This window comes from Salmo trutta, chromosome 7 (assembly GCF_901001165.1).
Source record: "Salmo trutta chromosome 7, fSalTru1.1, whole genome shotgun sequence".
Classification (NCBI taxonomy): Eukaryota; Metazoa; Chordata; class Actinopteri; order Salmoniformes; family Salmonidae; genus Salmo; species Salmo trutta.
Window position 1 is genome coordinate 34,998,973 of NC_042963.1, and position 21,422 is coordinate 35,020,394.

A 21,422-nucleotide genomic window follows, 5' to 3' on the forward strand; every position below is an offset into this window, starting at 1 on the left:
TAACTATAAGATTTCACCTTCCTTATAACTGTAAAACACATATTTGTATCTTTAGTATTAGAGAAAATGTGCATATGTTCTAAAGGTCTCTCTTGGTCAAAACATCTGCCCCCGTTAATGTGAAAGTCTCACAGAGCTCTAGCTCGGCTTCCTGAACTCGTTAGGAACTCTCCTTTCATCTCATATTAACTTAGATGTAAGGTCCCCTATTTAGGGGACCTGCATGGTTCTGGTACCAGTTCCAACTGACATTTTCGTTTATAGATCGAAATGTTTCGATCTATAGCCCTGGTTCCCATGGACGCAGTGTTATTTCTGAGCCCGTGTGACATAAGATGTGAAATCTGAAACCACTTGAAGCTGGGATGTCCCGCCTACCATTTCATTCACTTTTCCGACTGTCCATCAACTCCTGGCTGAACTATACATCGCAGCCACTGACATACAGTGGATTTAAAAGTCTACCCCCCCTGTTAAAATGCCAGTTTTTTGTGATGTAAAATAATGAGACAAAGATAAATCATGTCAGAACTTTTTCCATCTTTAATGTGACCTATAACGTGAACAATTCAATTGAAAAGCAAACTGAAATCTTTGAAAGGGAAAAATAAAAAACTCACAATAACCTGGTTGCATAAGTGTGAACACCCTTAAACTAATACTTTGTTGAAGCACCTTTTGATTTTATTACAGCACTCAGTCTTTTTGGGTAGGAGTCTATTAGCATGGCACATCTTGATGTGGCAATATTTGCCCACTCTTCTTTGCAAAAGCGCTCCAAATCTGTCAGATTGCGAGGACATCTCCTGTGCACAGCCCTCTTCAGATCACCCCAGAGATGTTCAATTAGATTCAGGTCTGGGCTCTGGCTGGGCCATTCTAAAACGTTAATCTTCTTCTGGTGAAGCCATGCTTTCGTGGATTTGGATGTGTGCTTTGGGTCGTTGTCATGCTGAAAGGTGAACTTCCTCTTCAGCTTTCTAACGGACGCCTGAAGGTTTTGTGCCAAAATTGCCTGGTATTTGGAACTGTTCATAATTCCCGCCACCCTGACTAAGGCCCCGGTTCCAGCTGAAGAAAAACAGCCCCAAAGCATGATGCTGCCACCACCATGCTTCACTGTGGGTATGGTGTTCTTTGGGTGATGTGCAGTGTTGTTTTTGTGCCAAACATACCTTTTGGAATTATGGCCAAAAAGTTCAACCTTCGTTTCATCAGACCATAACACATTTTCCCACGTGCTTTTGGGGGACTTGATGTTTGTTTTTGCAAACTTCAGCCGGGCTTGGATGTTTTTTATTGTAAGAAAAGGCTTCCGTCTTGCCACCCTACCCCATTGCCCATTCATATGAAGAATACGGGAGATTGTTGTCACATGTAGCACATAGCCAGTACTTGCCAGAAATTCCTGCAGTTCCTTTAATGTTGCTGTAGGCCTCTTGGAAGCCTCCCTGACCAGTTTTCTTCTCGTCTTTTCATACATTTTGGAGGGACGTCCAGTTCTTGGTAATATCTCTGTGGTGCCATATTTTCTCCACTTGATGATGACTGTCTTCACTGTGTTCCATGGTATATGTAATGCTTTGGAAATTCTTTTGTACCCTTCTGCTGACTGATATCTTTCAACAATGAGATCCCTCTGATGCTTTGGAAGCTCTCTGCGGACCATGGCTTTTGCTCTGAGATGCAACTAAGAAAATGTCAGGAAAATCCTACTAGAACAGCTGAACTTTATTTGTGATTAATCACAGTCACTTTAAATGATGGCAGGTGTGTAATGACTTCTATTTAACATGAGTTTGAATGTGATTGGTTAATTCTGAACACAGCCACATCCCCAGTTATAAGAGGGTGTGCACACTTATGCAACCAGGTTATTGTAAGGTTTTTATTTTTCATTTTCCCCCCTGAAGATTTCAGTTTGTTTTTCAATTGAATTGTTCACATTATAGATCACATTAACAGTAGAAAAAGTTCTGACATGATTTATCTTTGTCTCATTCTTTTACAGTACACACCCCTGTTAAAAAGCCAGGTTTTTGTGGACTTTTTATATCCACTGTAGATTTATAGCCATTTATCAAAAATAATTCATAGATTTTAAATAAATACACTTTCTGTTTGCCATAGACGGACAAGACTAAAAGCTCTGACGAAGAGAACAATAAACACTTTTCAGTGAGAAAACAGAAATCCACTTTGGGTAAAAATAAAATAAAAAACAGTTACATTCTCAAAGATGTAGCCTACAATGCAATTCTTGTGATCATTTTAAGGAGAACAAAAATGACTTAGCCTACATTTGAACACCAACACAGAAGCTTCAGGCATCATCCCAATTAAGTAGCCTAGTTTGTTGTTGGCTACTTGAAGAGAACTAGGGCCCATCACTCACAGCCCACCTCTTCCAATGCATTGTGGAAAAGTGTGCATCTAATTCTACTAGATGAAGAGCTGGAATGAGTATGACATCCTGGCATTTAAACCACACTCGATTTTCGAAATGTTGCATACTATTAAACATTCTATTTTCGCATACTGAGAATACATCATGTGTAATTGCGTTGTTTCCAACTATTCGTTGATTTCGATAGCGCATCCCCATATCTAATTGATCAGCTGTGGTCAAAGCCAAAATGAGTATGACACGTGGGCATTTAAAGTATACTCAATTTTGGAAATGCTGCATACTTTTAAAAACATACATTTTTCTCATACTCAAACGGGATACTATTTAGGACACGAGTATGGGTATTCACTGACCCTGAGAAACGCCCACTCTTTGACTGGAAGGAGAAATATTTGTGCGCTGCAGGAGCTGTATTTACTACGCTCTCTTCCGGGACAATGTGGACCAACCGGAGTTCCAATGCCACAATTGGTTACTCGCAGAGGACTATAGAGAAGAAGTGTCTACTCTTAGCAAACACATTAAGAATTTACACAATCTACTGGGGAAAGCACTCCCGCCTACCTTCTCCTTGTCTACTCCCCCAGACTGGACACCATTCCGATGTGCTGAGAGTATCACCACCATGTCAACACTCATTGACTGAATGGCCAATGCCTTCCAGGGACCCCTCCCAGAAGAAGTCTCCCACATTACTAAAAAATGGAGCAGGACCATCGCTTCTGATGGATTCATTTTAATTGTATTTATTTTATTTCACCTTTATTTAACCAGGTACGCTAGTTGAGAACAAGTTCTCATTTGCAACTGCAACCTGGTCAAGATAAAGCAAAGCAGCTCGACACATAAAACAACACAGAGTTACACATGGAATAAACAAACATACAATCAATAATACAGTACAAAAATCTATATACAGCATGTGCAAATGATGTAGGATAAGAGAGGTAAGGCAATAAATAGGCCATGGTGGCAAAGGAATTACAATATAGCAATTAAACACTGGAATGGTAGATGTGCAGAAGATTAATGTGCAAGTAGAGATACTGGGGTGCAAAGGAGCAAGATAACTAAATAAATATAGTATGGGGATGAGGTAGATTGGATGGGCTATTTACAGATGAGCTATGTACAGGTGCAGTGATCTGCTCTGACAGCTGGTGCTTAAAGCTAGTGAGGGAGGTAAGAGTCTCCAGCTTCAGAGATGTTTGCAGTTCGTACCAGGCATTGGCAGCAGAGAACTGGAAGGAGAGGCGGCCAAAGGAAGAATTGGTTTTGGGGGAGACCAGTGAGATATACCGGCTGGAGCGTATGCTACAGGTGGGTGCTGCTATAGTGACGAGTGAGCTGAGATAAGACGGGGCTATACCTAGCAGAGACTTGTAGATGACCTGGAGCCAGTGGGTTTGGTGACGAGTATGAAGTGAGGGCCAGCCAACGAGAGCATACAGGTCGCAGTGGTGGGTAGTATATGGGGCTTTGGTGACAAAACGGATGGCACTGTGATAGACTTCATCCAATTTGCTGAATATAGTGTTGGAGGCTATTTTGTAAATGACATCTCCGAAGTCGAGGATTGTTAGGATGGTCAGTTTTACGAGGGTGTGTTTGGCAGCATGAGTGAAGGATGCTTTGTTGCGATATAGGAAGCCGATTCTAGATTTCATTTTGGATTGTACAATGTTTAAGGTGAGTCTGGAATGAGAGTTTACAGTCTAACCAGACACCTAGGTATTTGTAGTTGTCCACATATTCTAAGTCAGAACCGTCCAGAGTAGTGATGCTGGACAGGCGGGCAGGTGCGGGCAGCGATTGGTTGAAGAGCATGCATTTAGTTTTACTTGCATTTAAGAGCAGTTGGAGGCCACAGAAGGAGGGTAGTATGGCATTGAAGCTCATCTGTAGGTTAGTTAACACAGTGTCCAAAGAAGGTCCAGAGGTATACAGAATGGTGTCGTCTGCGTAGAGGTGGATCAAAGAATCACCAGCAGCGAGAACGACATCATTGATGTATACAGAGAAGAGAGTCGGCCCGAGAATTGAACCCTGTGGCACCCCCATAGAGACTGCTAGAGGTCTGGACAACAGGCCCTCCGATTTGACATATTGAACTCTATCGGAGAAGTAGTTGGTAAACCAGGCGAGGCAAACATTTGAGAAACTAAGGCTGTTGAGTCTGCCAATAAGAATGTGGTGATAGACAGAGTCGAAAGCTTTAGCCAGGTCGATGAATACGGCTGCACAGTAATGTCTCTTATCGATGGTGGTTATGATATCGTTTAGGAACTTGAGCGTGGCTGAGGTGCACCCATGACCAGCTCTGAAACCAGATTGCATAGTGGAGAAGGTACGGTGAGATTTGAAATGGTTGGTAATCTGTTTGTTAACTTGGCTTTCAAAGACCTTAGAAAGGCAGGGTAGGATAGATATAGGTCTGTAGCAGTTTGGGTCTAGAGTGTCTCCCCCTTTGAAGAAGGGGATGACCGCGGCAGCTTTCCAATCTTTGGGAATCTCAGACGATACGAAAGAGAGGTTGAACAGGCTAGTAATAGGGGTTGCAACAATTTCGGCAGATAATTTTAGAAAGAGAGGGTCCAGATTGTCTAGCCCGGCTGATTTGTAGGGGTTCAGATTTTGCAGCTCTTTCAGAACATCAGCTATCTGGATTTGGGTGAAGGAGAAATGGGGGAGGTTTGGGCGAGTTGCTGTGTGGGGAGCGCAGGGCTGTTGACCGGGGTAGGGGTAGCCAGGTGGAAAGCATGGCCAGCCGTAGAAAAATTCTTATTGAAATTCTCAATTATTGTGGATTTATCAGTGGTAACAGTGTTTCCTAGCCTCAGTGCAGTGGGGAGGAGGTGCTCTTATTCTCCATGGACTTTACAGGGTCCCAAAACTTTGAGTTTGTGCTACAGGATGCAAATTTCTGTTTGAAAAAGATAGCCTTAGCTTTCCTATCTGCCTGTGAATATTTGTTCCTAACTTGACTGAAAAGTTGCATATCATGGGGGCTGCTCGATGCTAATGCAGAACGCCACAGGATGTTTTTGTGCTGGTCAAGGGCAGTGAATGATTTAGTGAATGATACTGTCACCATTCCTACTGCCCAACCACGGAAGCGCACCACCAGCCGTAGAGCTAATGGAGGGAAGCAGCCTGTGGTGAGTGGGGCTTCTTTGGCATTGGGAAGGCTGACCCAAATCCAGTTGTTGAACAGCTTTGCCATCCTGGCTTTGGATGTTCCAGCTATCCTGACTCCTTCCCAGGGGGATTCTGCATCGGATTCTTCCTTGGACTCGGATCACCGGACCTCGAGGGTGTCTGACGCACTGGCTCCTCAGTCAGCCACAATGGTTTTTACGCTATAATCGGCAGCTCTATGGTGAGAAACATCTCGGTTCCCGAGGCAAAAACATTTCGTTATCCTGGGGCTCGGGAATAGGACATTACTAGGCTGCTTCCTACCATTTTACGCCAGAACATGGGGGGCTGTCGCTGTCATAATCCATTTGGGATTTAATTACATTAGGATGGCTAGCTCGGAATGTCTGAAACTGGATTTTATAGAACTGATTGGAACTCTGAAAGACTCCAATAAACATCCAATTATCTGAGTCATGGCAGCAAAAGATTCAGCAGGTTGCTGGCACTACAATACTGGCTATGAGTCTGCTGTAGCTCTGTTGACACCTTTTGGAAACAGAAGATTTTCTACAGAAAGGATGGGGTCCATCCAAATGATCTTGGTGTCTGGACCCTGTCCTCGCATTTCAAGGTTGTGCTGAGACATTGATTTATCAACACCAAATCCCGTTTACATAATCCCAATCATAAATTATCGTCATACTGCTGATCCTTCTGACTTAGATAACTACCATCCAATTTCCAAATGATCTTGCATTTACAAAGTTTTAGAATCCATGACTAACTTTACCTGACTAGCTAGGAATTGTTTTTACTTCTCACTCTATTTGTAATGTACACCAATCTGGTTTTAGACCTGGACATAGTACAGTTTCAGCTGCTACACTTGCTTTAGATGATGTGTTAAATTGCTTGGATCATAAAAATAATTGTGCTGCCTTATTTGTAGACCTTTCCAAGGCCTTTGATACAATTGACCCTCACATTCAAAAGTTGACTGATATTGGCCTGGATCAGGCTTCTTGCAAGTGGTTTGAAAATGATCTGTCAGACAGGAGTCAATGTGTGATCTCTGATGGTGTTACGTCTAGTTGCCTGGATATTACAAAAAGTGTACCGCAGGGGTCGGTACTGGGACCTGCTCTCTTTACAACTTATATCAATAATATTGGTCTATTTGCTAAAACTTGTAATATTAATCTGTTTGCAAACAACACTTATGTATATCATTGCCCCAACTGTTTACCAGGCTATGTTAGACATTTTATATTTACGTCATTTAGCAGACGCTCTTATCCAGAGGGGAACATCTGTCCCTAACAGGTTAACCTCTTACATCTAGATGTAGCGGAACACCGCTCCAATATCCAATGATAGGGCGTGGCGCGAATTACAAGTTCCTCAAAAAAACCAAAACTTCAATTTTTCAAACATATGACTATTTTACACCATTTTAAAGACAAGACTCTCCTTTATCTAACCACATTGTCCGATTTCAAAAAGGCTTTACAACGAAAACAAAACATTAGATTATGTCAGGAGAGTACCCAGCCAGAAATAAATCACACACCCATTTTTCAAGCGAGCATATAATGTCACAAAAAACAAAACCACAGCTAAATGCAGCACTAACCTTAGATGATCTTCATCAGATGACACTCCTAGGACATTATGTTATACAATACATGCATGTTTTGTTCAATCAAGTTCATATTTACATCAAAAACCAGCTTTTTACATTAGCATGTGACGTTCAGAACTAGCATACCCACCGAACACTTCCGGTGAATTTACTAAATTACTCACGATAAACGTTGACAAAAAACAACAATTATTTTAAGAATTATAGATACAGAACTCCTTTATGCAATCGCGGTGTCCGATTTTAAAATAGCTTTTCGGTGAAAGCACATTTTGCAATATTCTGAGTACATAGCCTGGCCATCACAGGCTAGCTATTTTGACACCCACCAAGTTTGGCACTCACCAAACTCAGATTTACTATACAAAAAATTGGATTACCTTTGCTGTTCTTCGTCAGAATGCACTCCCAGGACTTCTACTTCCACACCAATGTTGTTTTTGTTCCAAATAATGCATAGTTATATCCAAATTTGTTCTTGCGTTCAAGACACTATCCGAAGGGTGACGCGCCGGCGCATATCGTGACAAAAAAAAATGTCCAAATATTCCATTCCCGTACTTCGAAGCATGTCAAACGCTGTTTAAAATCAATTTTTATGCGATTTTTCTCGTAAAATAGCGATAATATTCCGACCGGGAGACGTCGTTTTCGTTCAAAGACTGAAAATGTAAAATGGACTCTTGACGTGCATGCGCACACCCGTTTCATTGTTCTCAGATCGACCACTATCCAAATGCGCTACTGTTTTTCAGCCAGGGACTGCAGAGTCATCATTCCCTGTTCTGGCGCCTTCTGAGAGCCTATGGGAGCCTTAGAAAATGTCACGTTACAGCAGAGATCCTCTATTTTCCATAAAGAGGCTATAGAAGGCCAAGAAATGGTCAGAGAGGGCACTTCCTGAATGCAATTTTCTCAGGTTTTGGTTTGCCATATGAGCTCTGTTATACTCACAGACACCATTCAAACAGTTTTAGAAACTTTAGGGTGTTTTCTATCGAAATCAAACAATTATATGCATATTCTAGTTTCTGGGCAGGAGTAATAACCAGATTAAATCGGGTTCGTTTTTTATCCGGCAGTGAAAATACTGCCCCCTATCCTAAACAGGTTAACTATTGAGGTTCCTCGGGTCTGCACCGAATTGGGTAGATCCAGTTTTTGTTTTAATGTGTCCAACTGCTGGGAAAATATGCAGATCTCATTGAAATTGGATGTTCTGGTGCCGCTCAGACAGTTTAGAGTATTGATAGAAGACCTGGTAGCTGAGAGATGTAGATGATATCTATGATTGTATTTTGTATATTTTTGTATTTTAACTGTCGCTTGTATTCTGTAGAATGTGTAAATTGTAAAATGCAGGGCACCCTGTTGAAATAAAGTAAAATAAAGAAATTTGGACAAGGCCTATGTATTCCATTGAGCCCATTTCAGCCATTACCGGGTTGTGTTTGACAGGTCATTACAAAAATGTCCGCGGTTGGAACGTTAATGGAAAAAACGACAGACACAAGCAAGAGTATGAAAGACTCGCAGGAGTAAAATGAAAGCAATCAATCCAGCAAGACGTGACAAGTGGATTTTGCATAACTCAAACGCAAGAAATAGATGGCTGAAAAAGACAGATCCTCAGGTGGGTGGGACATTCACGTTGCTAATGTCGTCTCTCTACTCCCTCCGTAGTCAAGCTGATGATGTGTCATTCTCGCTCCATGATATCTCCTCTGCCCACAGAGAGCAGTTAGTTAGTCGGTGAGTCACGGGACGGGAGGGGACGGGCTGTAAAACTTCTGCATTAAAAAGCCATCTGGAAAGGAAGCCATGACGCAGGAACGAATTGATCCCCAGCCAAACGGACACTGGAATATATTCCAAACACATTATTAATAGGGCTGGATAATTGGGAAGATTTGTCATGATGTCATTGTAGCTGTCCAATGATAGCATACATTATTATTATTATTTTTATTATTATTAATACATGACATCTTTATATGTTAAACATATGGAGATACTCTGCTCTACTCTTCTAAAGCCCTTGTGTGTTGACTTGAAATGCTGTATGAGTGCCTCAGCTCTATTAGTGTACTACTATCATTTCATATTCCTCAGCTCTATTAGTGTACTACTATCATTTGATATTCCTCAGCTCTATTAGTGTACTACTATCATTTGACATTACAGATACATAAACAATATTGATTGTATCATTTCTCCTATACTGTAGGGGATGTATTGTGATGTTATGTAGGTCATATACAGTAGAGGGCATAGAATGAGTTACATACAGGCTTTGTCACTGTGCTGTATGCTCTCTCACCATGAAGAATGCCTTTGCAGTTCAGCTACTCAAGGACAGAGGTGGCTGAGATATCTCACTCCCTTTACAATGGAATGTAAGTTTAGAACTCTTTTGTTATGCCATGACTGTGCTTATATATGGTGGGAATGTGCTTATATCTATGTTATAAATGGTGGGACTGCTTATATCTATGTTAGCGCCTTCAGAATGTATTCATACCCATGCACTGCACAACACGTCACTTCCTGTTGAACACGGAACGCGCTTTTCCATATTATGTCTATCTCTGATCAGCTACCCAGGAAAGGGCTGAAAATAGCCCATATGAATATATGTAACCTTAGAAATAAGGTTCATGAAATCAATAACTTGCTAACATCAGATAACATTAATATATTAGCCATTTCTGAGACTCACTTAGATAATTAATTAGATAATACAGCAGTAGCAAAACAAGAATATTGCTGTATGTATTCAGAGCCATATGCCTCTAATGCGTAGAGAAGATCTCATGTCAAGTGTTTTTTAAGTGTTGTGGTAGCAGCTTCACTTGGCACATCTAAAGCCCTTTCTTTTGGGGTGTTGCTATAGGCCACCAAGTGCAAACAGTCAGCATCTAAATAATATGTGTGAAATACTTGATAGTGTATGTGATGTAAACAGAAAGGTCTCCCTCCTTGAGGACCTGAATATTGACTGGTTTTCATCAAGATGTCCACTCAAGAGGAAGCTTCTCACTGTAACCAGTGCCTGTAATCTGGTTCAGGTTAATAATCAATTTACCAGGGTGTTTACAAAACACTACAGGAACAAGATCCACACATTTTTACTAATACTTTAGAACTTTGTTCCAAAGCTGTAGTCGTACCCATTGGATGCAGTGATCACAATAATGGTTATATCTAGGAAAGCCAAAGTTCCAAAAGCTGGGCATAAAATAGTGTACAGTATAAGAGATCACACAAAAGATTTTGCTGAGACTTTTATGTGGATGATGTAAAAATATTTGTTGGTCTGATGTGATTAATCAGGAGCATCCAGACCCTACACTTGATGAATTTATGAAATTGCTTCTTCAAATTATTGATAAACATGCACCATTTAAGAAACTGACTTTCAAAACTGTTAACCTGATATGAATAGGGGGCAGTATTTTCACGGCCAGATGAAAAAACGTACCCGATTTAAACTGGTTACTACTCTTGCCCAGAAATGGGAATATGCATATTATTAGTAGATTTGGATAGAAAACACTCTGAAGTTTCTAAAACTGTTTGAATGGTGTCTGTGAGTATAACAGAACTCAAAAACCTGAGAAAAAGTAAACCAGGAAGTGGAGGATCTGAGAATTGTAGTTCTTTCTAGTCCCTTTCAAAACTACAGTATCTGTGGTGTTACGTTGCACTTTCTAAGGCTTCCATTGGCTGTCTAAAGCCTTCGGAAAGTGGTTTGAGCCTTCTCCTGTCACTGGGAAGAATATAGGAGCTCAGTTTCTGAGTGATCTGCCTGGCAACAAAGGGATTGGATATGCGCGGTCCCGCGAGCTCGCTCTTTTTTATTTTTCTCCTTGAATGAATACGCTATTGTCCGGTTGGAACATTATCGCAATTTTACGTAAAAAATACCATAAAAATTGATTTTAAACAGCGTTTGACATGCTTCTAAGTACGGTAATGGAACATTTTGACTTTTTGACTTCACATTGAGCATGATCACTACTTGTTTATTGAGATTCCGATTCAGAGGTTGAGTGCTAAATAGTCACATGTACAGGGTTGCAGGTGTGATTGCAGGATATAGTACAAATATTAGGCTCTGCACTCCAACATGCAAGACAAAGTGAAATAAAATAAGGAAAAGGGTAATACAAAAACAACAATAGAAATATAGAAATAGCACTATATACTGTACAACATAACTGTAGCAGTGATGAATAAATGAATGTCCATTGGGGTGGCGGCAGAGTAAAGACTATTCAGGGGATGTGGGGACCAAGTAAATTAAAAAAAAAGGATAATTTATAAAACTATAATATACATATTAACAGCTCAACATTGATGAATGTTGTTGGAGTGGGGGCAGAGGAAAAGTCAGTGGGGGGGAATGTCCATAGGGGGAGAAGCAGAGGGGAAATGTCCATTTATAATGTAGATATGAACACCGTACCAAATTTATAACATAGATATTAGACAGTGTCACATTTATAATATAGATATTGCACAGTACCACATGGCAGGTAAAAATAGAAAAGAGTAGAGGGTCTAAAGAGCTGCCCTTCGGTACACCACACTTTACATGTTTGACATTAGGAAGCTTTCTTTAAAGAAAACCCTCTGAGTTCTATTAGATACAGTAGCAGATCTAATCACAGTACCACATTCATAACATGGATATAAACACAATTCCACATTTATAACAGAGGCATTACACAGTACCACTTTTATAACATAGATATTATCAGCATACATGGACACACATGCTTTGTTTAATGCCAGTGGCAGGTCATTGGTAAAAATAGGAAAGAGTAGAGGGCCTAGAGAGCCGCCCTGCGGTACACCACACTTTACATGTTTGACGATAAGGAAGCTTCCATTAAAGAAAACCCTCTGAATCCACGATATGGCAGAGGTTGAAAAGCCATACCACGTCATTTTTCTCGACACCAAGTTATGGTCAATAATATCAAAGGCTGCACTGAAATCTAACAGTACAGCTCCCATGATGAACAGCATTCTTACATAGGTATTCCTCTTGTCCAGATGGGTTAGGGCAGTGTGCAGTGTGATTGCGATTGCTTCGTCTGTGGACCTATTGAGGCGGTAAGCAAATTGGAGTGGGTCTAGGGTATCAGGTAGGGTGGAGGTGATATATATTTTTTTATTATTATATATTTATTTTTTGCCCTTTTTTCTCCCCAATTTCGTGGTATCCAATTGGTAGTAGTTACAGTCTTGTCCTATCGCTGCAACTCCCGTACAGACTCAAGAAAGGCGAAGGCCGAGAGCCATGCATCCCCTGAAACACAACCCAACCAAGCCGCACTACTTCTTGACACAATGCACATCCAACCCGGAAGCCAGCCGCACCAATGTGTCGGAGGAAACAATGCACACCTGGCAACCTGGTCAATGTGCCCGGCCCGCCACAGGAGTCGCTAGTGCGTGATGAGACAAGGATATCCCTGCCGGCCAAACCCTCCCTTACCCGGCCAACGCTGGGCAATTGTGCGCCGCCCCATGAGCCTCCCAGTCGCGGCCGGCTGCAACAGAGCCTGGGCTCGAATCCAGAATCTCTGGTGGCACAGCTAGCACTGTGATGCAGTGCCTTAGACCACTGTGCCACACGGGAGGCTCGGGTGGAAGTGATATGATCCTTGACTAGTCTCTCAAGCACTTCATGACGACGGAAGTGAGTGCTACAGGGCAATAGTCGTTTAGCTCAGTTAACTTCATTTTCTTGGGAACAGGAACAATGGTGGCCCTCTTGAAGCATGTGAGAACGGCAGACTGGGATAGGGATTGAATGAATATGTCCGTAAACACACCAGCCAGCTGGTCTGCGCATGCTCTGAGGACGTGGCTAGGGAAGCCTTGCGAGGGTTAACCCGTTTAAATGTTTTACTTACGTTGGCCGCGGTGAAGGAGAGCCCGCAGGTTTTGGTAGCGGGCCGTGTCAGTGGCACTGTATTGTCCTCAAAGCGAGCAAATAAGCTGTTTAATTTGTCTGGGAGCAAGACGTCGGTGTCCGCGACGGGGCTGGTTTCCTTTTTGTAATCCGTGATTGACTGTAGACCCTGCCACATCGTGTCTGAGCCATTGAATTGCGACTCTACTTTGTCTCTATACTGACGCTTAGCTTGAGGGAATAGCTACACTGTTTGAATTCGGTCATGTTTCCGGTCGCCTTGCCATGATTAAAAGCAGTGGTTCGCGCTTTCAGTTTTGCACGGATGCTGCCATCAATTAGAGGTCGACCGATTAATCAGAATAGCCGATTAATTCAGGCCGATTTCAAGTTGTCATAACAATCAGAAATCGGTAATTAAAAATAAATACAAACATTTTTTTTTTACACCTTTATTTAACTAGGCAAGTCAGTTAAGAACACATTCTTATTTTCAATGAGGGCCTAGGAACGGTGGGTTAACTGCCTTGTTCAGGGGCAGAACGACAGATTTTTACCTTGTCAGCTCGGGGATTCAATCTTGCAACCTTACGGTTAACTAGTCCAACGCTCTAACCACCTGATTTACATTGCACTCCACGAGGAGCCTGCCTGTTACGCGAATGCAGTAAGAAGCCAAGGTAAATTGCTAGCTAGCATTAAACTAATCTTATAAAAAACAATAAATCAATCATAATCACTAGTTAACTACACATGGTTGATGATATTACTAGTTTATCTAGCCTGTCCTGCGTTGCATATAATCTCTTAGGTACACGTTGCTCCAAACATAAACATCAATGCCTTTCTTAAAATCAATACACAAGTATATATTTTTAAACCTGCATATTTAGTTAATATTGCCTGCTAACATGAATTTAGGGAAAATGTGTCACTTCTCTTGCAACAGAGTCAGGGTATATGCAGCAGTTTGGGCCGCCTGGCTCGTTGCGAACTAATTTGCCAGAATTTTACGTAATTATGACATAACATTGAAGGTTGTGCAATGTAACAGGAATATTTAGACTTAGGGATGCCACCCGTTAGATAAAATACGGAACGGTTCCGTATTTCACTGAAAGGAAAAACGTTTTGTTTTCGAGATGATAGTTTCCGGATTCGACCATATTAGTGACCTAAGGCTCGTATTTCTGTGTGTTATTATATTATAATTACGTCTATGATTTGATAGAGCAGTCTGACTGAGCGATGGTAGGCAGCAGCAGGCTCGTAAGCATTCATTCAAACAGCACATTCGTGCGTTTGCCAGCAGCTCTTCGCTGTGCTTTAAGCATTGTGCTGTTTATGACTTCAAGCCTATCAACTCCCAAGATTAGGCTGGTGTATCCGATGTGAAATGGCTAGCTAGTTAGCAGGTACGCGCTAATAGCGTTTCAAATGTCACTCGCTCTGAGACTTGGAGTAGTTGTTCCCCTTGCTCTGCATGGGTAACGCTGCTTCGAGGGTGGCTGTTGTCGATGTGTTCCTGGTTCGAGCCCAGGTAGGAGCGAGGAGAGGGACGGAAGCTATACTGTTACACTGGCAATACTAAAGTGCCTATAAGAACATCCAATAGTCAAAGGTATATGAAATACAAATCGTATAGAGAGAAATAGTCCCATAATTCCTATAATAACTACAACCTAAAACTTCTTACCTGGGAATATTGAAGACTCATGTTAAAAGGAACCACCAGCTTTCATATGTTCTCATGTTCTGAGCAAGGAACTTAAACGTTAGCTTTCTTACATGGCACATATTGCACTTTTACTTTCTTCTCCAAGACTTTGTTTTTGCATTGTTTAAACCAAATTGAACACGTTTCATTATTTATTTCAGGCTAAATTGATTTTATTGATGTATTATATTAAGTTAAAATAAGTGTTCATTCAGTATTGTTGTAACTGTCATTATTACAAAAAAATTATATATATATATATATATATATATATATATATATATATATATATATATATATATATATATATATATATTATTTTTTTTATTTTTTTTATTTTTATAAATCGGCTTTTTTTTGGGTCCTCCAATAAATCGGTATCGGTATTGAAAAAAATCATAATCGGTCGACCTCTACCATCAATCCACGGTTTCTGGTTGGGGAAGGTTTTAATAGTCACCATGGGTACAACATCACCGCTGCACTTGCTAATAAACTCGCTCACCGAATCAGCGTATACATCAATGTTGTTGTCTGAGGCTATCCGGAACATATCCCAGTCCATGTGAACGAAGCAATCTTGAAGTGTGGAATCAGATTGGTTGGACAAGCGTTGAACAGACCTGAGCACGGACGTTTCCTGTTTTAGTTTCTGTCTATAGCCTGGGAGCAACAAAATGGAGTCGTAGTCAGATTTGCTAAGGAGGACGAGAGAGGGATTTCTATGCGTCGCGGAAGTTAGAGTAGCAATAATCCAGAATGCTGCCAGCCCGGGTCGCGCATTCGATATGCTGATAACATTTAGGGAGCCTTGTTTTCAGATTAGCTTTGTTAAAATCCCCAGCTACAATAAATGCAGCCTCAGGAAATATGGTTTCCAGTTTACATAGAGTCCAATGAAGTTCTTTCAGGGCGGCCGAGATGTCTGCTTGGGGGGGGATATTCACGGTTGTGATTATAATCTAAGAGAATTCTCTTGGTAGATAATGCATTCTGCATTTTATTGTAAGGAATTCTAGGTCAGATGAACAAAATTACTTGAGTTCCTGTATGTTGTTATGATCACACCACGACTTGTTAATCATAAGGCATACACCCCCACCCTTCTTCTTACCAGAGAGATGTTTGTTTCAGTCGGCGTGATGCGTGAAGAAACCGGGTGGCTGTACCGACTCTGATAACTGGTGAAGTGGAGTGATGTAGAGACTGTTGTCCTTCTGGCAGGTTCTCACATCTCAGCCCAGGGACTCTGTAGTTCTGTCAGACTGGTCATTGAGTTCTTGGTCACCTCCCTCACCAAGGTCCTTCTTGCCCGGTTGCTCAGTTTGCTCGGAAGGCCAGCTCTAGGCAAAGTCTGGGGATATTTTTCACTGTGCTCTTGGAAACTTTAACACTCTAGAAATTGTTTTATACCCTTCCCCAGATATATGCCTCATCACAATTCTTTCCTTGGACTTCATGGTATAGTTTTCGTTCTGAAATGCACTGTCAACTGTGGGACCTTATATAATTGCCCACAGGTGGACTCCAATCAAGTTGTAGTGACTTCTCAAGGATGATCAAAGGAAATTGGATGCACCTGAGCTCAATATGCTGTGTCAAAGCAAAGGGGTGTGAACACATATGTAAATGAGATATTTCTGCATTCAATTTCACAAAATTTTCCAAAAATTCTAAAAACATGTTTTCTCTTCATCATTATGGGTTATTGTGTGTAGATGGGTGAGATTTTTTTATATTCATTTTGAATTCAACAAAATGTTGAATAAGTCAAGTGTTAAGAATACTTTCTGAAGACACTGTGCAACTCAACTTCTGCCAGACGTAGGCCTCGCGCAGGGTGATGATCTCATGTTCGCGGTGCTCCCCCTGCACAGCACACACCCCACAGATTACCTTCTCGTCAGCCTTGCAATAGAGAGTGCCCTCCTTACAGCACAGCCTCTCCACTGTCACTGTGTCCCTCTTATTAAATGGTCTGGCCCTGATGCTGGACAGAAAGAGGAGAAACTTGGAGAGAAAGAGAGTGTGTATGCATTAGATAATGCAGGTATGCACTCTCACCAGTTTGTGCATCTACAGTGTGTGTATGTGGGGAAAAGTATGCAAACAAAGAGGGGTGTGTTTGCAGACAAAAGCAGTAAACTTTGGCAGGTACAGTACCTTTGAAAGGGATGTGTTTTGTTTCCCCTCTGACAGTAGTCCCTACAACTTGTTACTCTTGCTTAGGTAAAGCAAGTACCTATTTATATACCCTGTCCTCTACTACTCATCTCTCCCACAGGGTGTCCTTCACTTACCCACCTACTCACCCTACTCAGACCCACTACAATGACAGACCAAGGGGAACCTTGGAGAGGAAGTGGAGGACCTGATGAGGACGAGCTACCGCAGATGGATGGGTCATGTGATGCGTGCGAGCCTGACGAGGCCCAGCCGGCGACCCAGGTCACACCTGCAGCTTCGTCTTCTGCCCTGGCCACGCCGAGAAACACGCCTGCAGCACACGACACCAACTGATGCCCTACGGCCAGGAAGTGTTGCAGCCCCAGTCCCAACAGCTGGGCAGGGACAGACACACAAGGGAGGGGGCGGGGGAGGAAATGGTACAGGGAATGAGGCCTGTGGCAGAGCCAGGGGTGGTGGAAAATGGGGCATGCGGTACGGCTGGGATACAAGAGAACAGTGTGTGTGGAGGAGAGAGAGACCAGGGGAAGGGGAAAGTTGATGATGAAGATAAAGAGGCAGTGGCGGCTCTAGAAGGGGTTAACCTGTTGGGGCTAGGGGGCAGTATTTTCACGGCCGGATAAAAAACGTACCCCGATTTACACTGGTTACTACTCTTGCCCAGAAACGAGAATATGCATATAATTAGTAGATTTGGATAGAAAACACTCTAAAGTTTCTAAAACTGTTTGAATGGTGTCTGTGAGTATAACAGAACTCATATGGCAGGCCAAAACCTGAGAAGATTCCATACAGGAAGTGCCCTGTCTGACAATTTGCTGTCCTTCTGTTGCATCTCTATCGAAAATACAGCATCTGTGCTGTTACGTGACATTTTCTAAGGCTTCCATTGGCTCTCTAAAGTGTTCAGAAAGCGGAATGACGTGTCTCCTGTCTCTGGGCAAAGTACAGCAGCAGAGTTTGTAAGTGGCCTACCTGGGGACAGTGAGACTGAGATGCGCTTTCACGAGACTTCTCAATTTTTTTCTTTCAGTCTTTGAATGAATACAATGTTGTCCGGTTGGAATATTATCGCTATTTTATGAGAAAAATAGCATAAAAATTGATTTTAAACAATGTTTGACATGCTTCTAAGTACGGTAATGGAATATTTGGAATTTTTTTGCCACGAAATGCGCTCGCACGTTACCCTTCGGATAGTGACCTGAACGCATGAACAAAACGGAGGTATTTGGATATAACTATGGATTATTTGGAACCAAAACAACATTTGTTGTTGAAGTAGAAGGCCTGGGAGTGCATTCTTACGAAGAACAGCAAAAGTAATCCAATTTTTCTACTAGTAATTCTGAGTTTAGGTTGCCCCAAACTTGGTGGGTGTCAAATTAGCTAGCCTGTGATGGCCGAGCGATGTACTCAGAATATTGCAAAATGTGCTTTCGCCGAAAAGCTATTTTAAAATCTGACATAGCGTTTGCATAAAGGAGTTCTGTATCTATAATTCTTAAAGTAATTGTTATGTATTTTGTCAACGTTTATCATGAGTAATTTAGTAAATTCACCGGAAGTTTTCGGTGGGTATGCTAGTTCTGAACATCACATGCTAATGTAAAAAGCTGGTTTTTAATATAAGTATGAACTTGATTGAACCAAACATGCATGTATTGTATAACATCATGTCCTAGGAGTGTCATCTGATGAAGATCATCAAAGGTTAGTGCTGCATTTAGCTGTGGTTTTGGTTTTTGTGACATATATGCTTGCTTTGAAAGTGGCTGTGTGATTATTTTTGGCAGGGTACTCTCCTGACATAGTCTAATGTTTTGCTTTCGCTGTAAAGCCTTTTTGAAATCGGACAACGTGGTTGGATTAACGAGAGTCTTATCTTTCAAATGGAGTAAAATAGTCATATGTTTGAGAAATTGAAGTTCTAGCATTTTTGTGGTATTTGTATTTCGCGCCATGCGATTCCACTGGCTGTTGACTAGGGTGGGACGCAAACGTCCCACTGGCCCAGAGAGGTTAACGCTTCGATATTTTTGTTTTTCTCTCCTCTCCCTTCCCATTTCATTTATTTCACTCGACGGGAGAGCATTTTAAGAATGGAGGCTACCCACGCTGCCTGCCTGACACACACAGCAGGGCCTGAGCTGCATACAAAAGTATGTTTTGTGCTCTCTCTCTCTTCCAATCTCCTTCTCTCTCTCTTTTCCTCTCTCGCTCCGTGGGGGCCTACCTCTCCTGAGCACTGCTCGGCTATTCTCTCTCCTTTCTGACACAAACAACCACCAACTGGGCCTCACTGCACATAAAACTCCCCCTACTCTTCAATTCTCTTCTCCACTCTGCTAGCTCCATTTCTCTGACTCTTTCACACACCGACACACACACACTCTCTCTCCCCCTATGGGGCCTACCCGTGTGAAGCTCGCTTCCCAATGTGTACTTACTGGTATATCTGTGAGGCAGGCTCTGCAGTTTTGTTCGCTTTCTGTCACTCTTTGTTTCTCTCTCTGCTGCGGAGAGCACAGCCAGTGATGACGTTAGCTAGCTAGCACTTCCTTAGCACAGCTGCCCTGCTCTCTGTGCTCTAACCTGCTCTACTTTCACTTCACAGTTGAAGCTCAGGCCCTGGCTGTATTCACTTCCTTGTTCCCTCAGCTGCTGGGTATTTTTTCTCTCTTTCTCTCTTTACTTCCTGGATCTCTAGTGGCAGCCGGAGAGAGAGACACACAGAGGTGGGAGAGAGAAACTGGCTTGACAACCACAACAAAGGCAGAGAGAGAAGCCTGCTAGCAAACACAGACAATGCAGCAGGATTAGTAGGCTTGAGAGGGAGAGGAAACAAACTCTTCCACTGTTCTCCTCCTTAGAGAGAGCTAAGAGGCTATTGAGCTGAGCGCCACATAAGCAGCAGTGTTTGGTGTTTGGCCAGTGAGTGCTGCCTTCTACTCTATGGTGAAAAATAAATAAGTTTTACAGTCTAAGCTGTAATCACAGTCTGGGACTCGCTGGATGCGGATGAAGATGTTTTGCCAATTGAGCAGCTGAAAGACCAATTGAACTGACTGTAATAAAAAAGCACTTCACGTTCCCATATAAAAGTACACAGCTAGACAAGCCTCTCTGCAAGAGAATAAACAGTAGAGGCAAAATAACAAAACAACAACAATTTAGTACATTGACTTGATTCTAATTAAAATATACAAATACAATTACACAATGAGCCCAAATTATACCCATTGTCCAAATCTTGGGCAATTTGCACTGGAAAATAATGAAAATCAATGGTAAAAAAAGGGTAAAGGTAAAATATGGGGTCTCCCAGAGAGAGTGAAACTATGCAGAGGGGCTAGTCAGAGCTTTAATTGATATGACAAGACCACCTACTCACTAAACCCTGATCAGATTATTCCATTCTTTTTCTTGACCCAGTGAACCCCGTTGTTTGGAGAGAGATGGAATCTGGAGTCAATATAAGGTTGGGTGGGCATCTGATACTGAGCGGGGTTTGGCCGTTGACTTATGAATGTGATATGTCACAGAACAATAGCTACCTTTACTGATCACTCACGTGGAAAATATTATTTTTCAGGTCAACACATGACAATGGCCGGGGTATCCTGGAATGACATTGACCTCATCCCGTCAGTAGATGATGCCTGGCTATTCTTTAAAAGTGCCTTCCTCACCATCTTAAATAAGCATGCCCATTCAAAAAATGTAGAACTAGGAATAGATATAGTCCTTGGTTCACTCAGACCTGTCTGCCCTTGACCAGCACAAAAACATCCTGTGGCATTCTGCATAAGCATCGAACAGCCCCCGTGATATGCAACTTTTCAGGGAAGTTAGGAACAAATATACACAGGCAGTTAGGAAAGCTAAGGCTAGCTTTTTCAAACAGAAATTTGCATCCTGTAGTACTAACTCAAAAAAGTTCTGGGACACTGTAAAGTCCATGGAGAATAAGAGCACCTCCTCCCAGCTGCCCACTGCTTTGAGGCTAGGAAACACTGTTACCACCGATAAATCCACTATAATTGAGAATTTAATTAAGCATTTCTCTACGGCTGGTCATGCTTTCCACCTGGCTACCCCTACCCGGTCAACTGCCCGGCACACTCCACAGCAACCCGCCAAAGCCCCCACCATTTCTCCTTCACCCAAATCCAGATAGCTGATGTTCTGAAAGAGCTGCAAAATCTGGACCCCTACAAATCAGCCGGGCTAGACAATCTGGACCCTCTCTTTCTAAAATTATCTGCCGAAATTGTTGCAACCCCTATTACTAGCCTGTTCAACCTCTCTTTCGTATCGTCTGAGATTCCCAAAGATTGGAAAGCTGCCGCGGTCATCCCCCTCTTCAAAGGGGGTGACACTCTAGACCCAAACTGCT

General features: G+C 42.1%; 1 long non-coding RNA gene across 1 annotated transcript in view; it reads right to left on the reverse strand.

Moving 5' to 3' along the window:
• The window catches only part of LOC115197308 (uncharacterized), a 78,361-nt gene extending 58,673 nt beyond the window's left edge, over nucleotides 1-19,688 (reverse strand). Inside the window, exon 1 of the long non-coding RNA XR_003878993.1 lies at nucleotides 19,474-19,688. This is a non-coding gene — a long non-coding RNA (uncharacterized LOC115197308). The remainder of the gene's footprint in view (nucleotides 1-19,473) is intronic.
• Between the last annotated feature and the right edge of the window lie 1,734 nt (nucleotides 19,689-21,422).